Below are 6,556 nucleotides of genomic sequence, written 5' to 3'. Positions count from 1 at the left end.
GCCAATCAGCACTGGTCCCTAGGCAGCAGCCTTGCTCTTTGGTCCGCAGTGGAGGTGTTGGCCTTGGCGTTCCTGCCCCGCCTCCCAGTGGCACTGAGCGGCGCCCACGTGGGGCACCTCAGCAGCTGGCTGCAGCTACGAGTCCAGAGACCCCCTCTGTCTGCAGGATGAGGAAGCGGGTGAGGGCCTCCTCCAGCAGCCTTGCGGGGGGAAGGGGGGGCAGGGTTCTGGCAAGGGTCGCATAGGGTTGAGCTTCCCTCGAAACTGCTCGGATCTCAGGACCACCAGAACTGAGTCACCAGCGCCCACCTCTCTACCCCGGCAAGATCAGTCCAAGCTTTGCTCCCAAAAGACACAGATTTGACCTAATTTTACATCTTGTCCGGGAATTAGGGAGTTTAAGGCGTTTCTGTATCTGGGAAGTCGAACCTAAAACTCTGAAACACTGTTGAACGAATTTGGAAGGCGTTAAGGAATAAACAACCGTTTTTAAAAGCTTTGGTTTGGATAAAGCTAAAAGAGCAAATACAATCAGTTTGCTTTACAAATTAGCTTCAGATACGCTCACCTTCCAGCACCAAGTGTACACTGCTGGAGACACAGGGGAAGAGGATATAGTCTCTGAAACACTAATGGGTTACGATGCTTGCTTGCTTAATATTTCTCCTTTTAAAGTCTGTTCTTGGGGTTGGGGATTTAGCTCAGTGGTAGAGTGCTTGCCTAGCAGGATAGCTAAAACTATCCTCAACAATAAAAGGACTTCAGGGGGAATCACTATCCCTGAACTCAAGCAGTATTACAGAGCAATAGTGATAAAAAAAAAAAAATGCATGGTATTGGTACAGAGACAGACAGATAGACCAGTGGAATAGAATTGAAGACCCAGAAATGGACCCACACACCTATGGTCACTTGATTTTTGACAAAGGAGCCAAAACCATCCAATGGAAAAAAGATAGCATTTTCAGCAAATGGTGCTGGTTCAATTGGAGGTCAACATGTAGAAGAATGCAGATCGATCCATCCTTATCACCCTGTACAAAGCTTAAGTCCAAGTGGATCAAGGACCTCCACATCAAACCAGACACACTCAAACTAATAAAAGAAAAACTAGGGAAGCATTTGGAACACATGGGCACTGGAGAAAATTTCCTGAATAAAACACCAATGGCTTATGCTCTAAGATCAAGAATCGACAAATGGGATCTCATAAAACTGCAAAGCTTCTGTAAGGAAAAGGACACTGTGGTTAGGACAAAATGGCAACCAACAGATTGGGAAAAGATCTTTACCAATCCTACAACAGATAGAGGGCTTATATCCAAAATATACAAAGAACTCAAGAAGTTAGACAGCAGGGAGACAAATAACCCTATTAAAAAATGGGGTTCAGAGCTAAACAAAGAATTCACAGCTGAGGAATGCCGAATGGCTGAGAAACACCTAAAGAAATGTTCAACATCTTTAGTCATAAGGGAAATGCAAATCAAAACAACCCTGAGATTATACCTCACACCAGTGAGAATGGCTAAGATCAAAAACTCAAGTTGCAGCAAATGCTGGCGAGGATGTGAAGAGGAACACTCCTCCATTGTTGGTGGAATTGCAGACTGGTACAACCATTCTGGAAATCAGTCTGGAAGTTCCTCAGAAAATTGGACATTGAACTACCTGAGGACCCAGCTATACCTCTCGGGCATATACCCAAAAGATGCCCCAACATATAAAAAAGACACGTGCTCCACTATGTTCATCTCAGCCTTATTTATAATAGCCAGATGCTAGAAAGAACCCAGATGTCCTTTAACAGAGGAATGGATACAGAAAATGTGGTACATCTACACAATGGAATATTACTCAGCTATCAAAAAACAATGACTTTATGAAATTCATAGGGAAATGGAGGGAACTGGAAAATATTATCCTGAGTGAGGTAACCCAATCACAGAAAAACACACATGGTATGCACTCATTGATAAGTGGCTATTAGCCCAAATGCTTGAATTACCCTAGATGCACAGAACACATGAAACTCAAGAGGGATGATCAAAATGCGAATGCTTCACTCCTTCTTTAAAAGGGGAACAAGAATACCCTTGCTAGGGAATAGAGAGGCAAAGATTAGAACAAAGGCAGAAGGAACACCCATTCAGAGTCTGCCCCACATGTGGCCCATACATATACAGCCACCAAACTAGATAAGATGGATGAAGCAAAGAAGTGCAGGCCGAAAGGAACCGGATGTAGATCTCTCCTGAGAGACACAGCCAGAATACAGCAAATACATAGGCGAATGCCGGCAGCAAACCACTGAACTGAGAATGGGACCCCCATTGAAGGAATCAGAGAAAGGACTGAAAGAGCTTGAAGGGACTCGAGACCCCATATGAACAACAATGCCAACCAACCAGAGCTTCCAGGGACTAAGCCACTACCCAAAGACTATACATGGACTGACCCTGGACTCCAACCTCATAGGTAGCAATGAATATCCTAGTAAGAGCACCAGTGGAAGGGGAAGCCCTTGGTCCTGCTAAGACTGAACCCCCAGTGAACGTGATTGTTGGGGGAGGGCGGTGATGGGGGAGGATAGGGAGGGAACCAAAAAAAAAACAAATTAGCTTCAGATACGCTCACCTTCCAGCACCAAGTGTACACTGCTGGAGGCACAGGGGAAGGGGATATGGTCTCTGAAACACTAATGGGTTACGATTCTTGCTTGCTTAATATTTCTCCTTTTAAAGTCTGTTCTCAGGGTTGGGGATTTAGCTCAGTGGTAGAGTGCTTGCCTAGCAAGCACAAGGCCCTGGGTTTGGTCCTCAGCTCCAGGTGTGGGGGGAAGGAGTATGTTCTCAGCCTGAATATATTTTAATGAGTATGCTATATGTGAGTGCTTTTAGTGTATGTGGTGTCTACAAAGGTCAGAAAGGATGTTGGAACCCCCTGGGACTGCATTTATAAATGGATGTGATGGACATGTGGGAGACCGAGCCAAGCCCTGGTGCTCTGGAACCAATGCTCTTGTGGGCAATGCTCTTGCCTCCTGAGTCATCTCTAAAGCCATGTGGTCACATTTTGATTCCAGTTCTAAGTACACTTGGTAAACCCTGGGTTATGCAAACATGGATGTTTTCTATTTCTTTGTGTACTTGTCCGTTTATTGTGTGTGAGAGTGCGGAGGAATGTGTGGCACACCTGAGGTCAGAGGACAGTGTTCTACCACTCTGTTGAGGCAGGGTCTTTGCACTGCTTTCTCCAGGCCAGCCTACCCAGGAGCTTCAGCCGACTCTCCGCCTCCTGCAGTAGGAGAGCTGAGATTACAGATACACAGCAGCACAAAGGTGGATGCTGGACATCGAACACAGGGTGTCGGGCTGTGGGGCAAGCATTTTTACCCACCGAGCCATCTTCCCACTGGACATTTTATTCAGTGTAATTGTCATAAAGAGTTCTTTGAAAAGTGGTCCTTGTACAGACTTTCTGAATGAGAGGCCTCTGACAAAGTGAGAGGAAACTGTGGGGTGGCAGCCCGGGATTTAAATTTCTCTAATCACATGAGTGTCCCTTCCACTCAGGAATTTCTCTCAGACATCATCTTACACGTGTGCAAAGGCAGGCATGAGTAACTCTCATGCTAGAATGAGGGAAAGCACTTAACTTCCCATCCTACAGAGCCCAATTAGCTAGATCTATGACAGACACATGAAGTGGCCAATGAGCAGAAGAATTAAAGAAAACTGACGTGATCTCCCATTCCCAAGACATCAAAAAAAAAAAAAAAAAAAAAAACCTACAAAAGAGTGTGTGAATTCAGCAGCGCATGCTGTGCTGCACGGCTTTTAAATGTATGTTCGATTTGACGTGTGAAACAATTGTGGTGGCAGAAACCACAGACCTACAGGGAAATAAATTCCTTTACATCTCATATACATGAAGTAGAATAATCTTTTTCTTTAGAGACACGGTCTCATACTGTAACCCTCGCAGACCTTAAACTCCTGGCAGTCTTTACTGTACCCAACTAAAAAAACTTTTAAAGTAAATGAGTGGTGGCCATTTAAATACAGTGAATGTCCTCTGAGTGCTGACTTTCCCTCTAGAGAATCTGTTAACACCATCCATCGTGAAATTATCACAACCCTGCTAACCCATGGGCATGGGTTTGGGGAAGGACATATGTCCTTTCCTTCTTTTCAGCTTTATTGTATGTTTTGAGGCAGGGTCTCCTGTTTCTCAAAGCTGGCCTCAAAGTAGCAGAGGACGGTCTTGAATCTGCCCCTCCTGCCTCCTGTGTACACTGCTATGCTTGGTTTATTTGGTTAGGAGAGTTCATGGCTTCCTGCATGTTAGACAACCACGTTTTTACCTGAGCCCACCTCCTGCCCCATCTATAATTTTTTTTAAAGAACAAGCAGGAAAAGAAACATTGAATTTTAAATAGGGAATAATTTAAAATAGCATCAGTTGACACTAAAGAAGTTGAATTTTTTTAGTCAACCACCGACTTCATATTGAGAGACACTGACTGGGGCGGCTGGCAGGCTTTGTGTCGATGCTGGTTACAGAGAAGGTAACAGACACATTCACAGTAGTGCTGCAGGGAGAATCCAGAGTTCATCATCCTCAAATAGCTACATGGTGAGTTAGTTCCAGGCCAGCCTGGGCTACATAACAGCCTGTAGCAAAGAAGAAAAGAGAATAAATAGAAAATGTCCAAGATAAACTTCTAGTTGTCTCACGCGTTGGGGAGAGGCTGTTCTGTTGTGCAGAGCACGCTAGCCTTGAGTGCAGTACCCTGATTGGCTCTTCAGGAGACAGAATGACAGATCCAGACCGGGTACACTGCCATCCTGTGCTTGTGTCATCCTCTCTAAAATCCTTACTCCAGAACTTCCTTCCTCGATCTCCTTTTGCCGTCCTCATAGAGAAGGTGATGTGAACTGACTCAGTTTCCCCACTGCCTCCCAGCTTCCCCAACACCTTTGAGGGTTTTTATATCCACAACAGTAATCACACCATGGAAGCCATTGCTGGAGCTTTACAGTTAGAGTGGTGGAAGCTTGGTTCCTTGTATGACAGGCCTTTGAAGAAGTAGGGCTTAATGGGAGGTAACTGGATTATTTGGGAAGGGGTGGTGTAAAAAGAAAGCAATAAGACTTTCTTCTTTGTACCCCAGTCTTTTTTTTTTTTTTTTTTTTTTTTTTTTTTGGAGCTGGGGACCTAACAGGGCCTTGCGCTATAGGCAAGCGCTCTACCACTGAGCTAAATCCCCAACCCTGTACCCCAGTCTTACACTCTGATTTGATGTGTGATATTTCTCTCACACGAGCATACACCACCTTTTCAATGCTGTCTGCTTTTCGGCAGATTGGTCCATGCCCCTTCAGTACCCATGAGGCTCCAGGGCTGTGAGGTCAGTAAGCGTCTATGTGCAGGAGCCAACCTCAGATATTCTCTTAAAGCATTAGAAAACACACTTGCTTAGCTGCCTCCTATCGAGCCTAGTTTAAGCATTTCGCCAATACTTGCAGAGAATATCACAGAGTAGACATCGTGTCAGACCCACAAATCAGAATAGAGAAGAAGGGAGAGGTGGCCTCATTTTCCCAGGAGCACAGTGTTGGCATTTCTTCTAGGCCTTGCCCCACAGTTATCTGGCAACTGTGCTTGACTTGCTATAAAAAGGGCTGCTTGCCCCCTCCTCTCTTGCCCTGTTGCTCTTGCTCTCTCCTCTTGCTCCTGTTCTCCCTCTCTCCCCGTTCCCCTCCCCCCTCTCCATGTGCTCATTGCTGGCCTCTACTCCTCTTCTCCCTCTCTCTGCCTTTTCTCGTAACTCCCCTGAATAAACTCTATTCTACACTATACCATCTATGTGGCTGGAATCTCAAAGGGGGTGCCTCTGTGGGTCCATGATGAGGCATCCCTCCCCCCACGCCATACCGCACTCCCACCAAACAAATCTCTGGTCTCTCCTTCTTTTTATAAAACACAACACACAGCATAAATGGAGTGTCTGACTTCCACACCCTGTCCTCCCCAGCTCTCTCCTGAACTTCTGATATTTCTTCTTCTGCTGGCAGTTAATGTGTACTCAGGACTGATCCCTTTCTGGTTCATCCTGCGTCTAGGGTCAGAATAATCTCTCAAAAGTAAAGGTGTTTTGAGTTTTTGAGGGTTTTTTTTTTTAATCATAAAAAATACTGTCAAGTCCACCACACCACGAAATAATTCTGTGTTTTTTCCACCCCCACAGCTTATGTGCATGTGGTGTGCCAAGAACGATAATGCTGTCACTCTCCAACATTCATTTGCTCATCAACAAACAGTTACTCTGTCCCAATTATGGGCAAGCATGATAGCGTATTCTGCTTCTTTACTGTCTCGTTCTCCTAGCAGAAAGGACTTTGAAAACTAACCCACAGAACCAGAGTGGCATGCTCTGCGGTGAGTATCAGGATCCACTCAAAATGAATGTAACATTCCTCCACTTCTAATCCCGAGTTCTTCCTGGTTGTGCTGTTTTGTTTCCTCCCTCATCCCCAGACTGTGCTATGTT

Source organism: Rattus rattus, chromosome 3, assembly GCF_011064425.1.
Source record: "Rattus rattus isolate New Zealand chromosome 3, Rrattus_CSIRO_v1, whole genome shotgun sequence".
Lineage (NCBI taxonomy): Eukaryota > Metazoa > Chordata > Mammalia > Rodentia > Muridae > Rattus > Rattus rattus.
The sequence above is the reverse complement of the archived record's forward strand: the minus strand, read 5'-3'. Positions refer to the sequence as shown.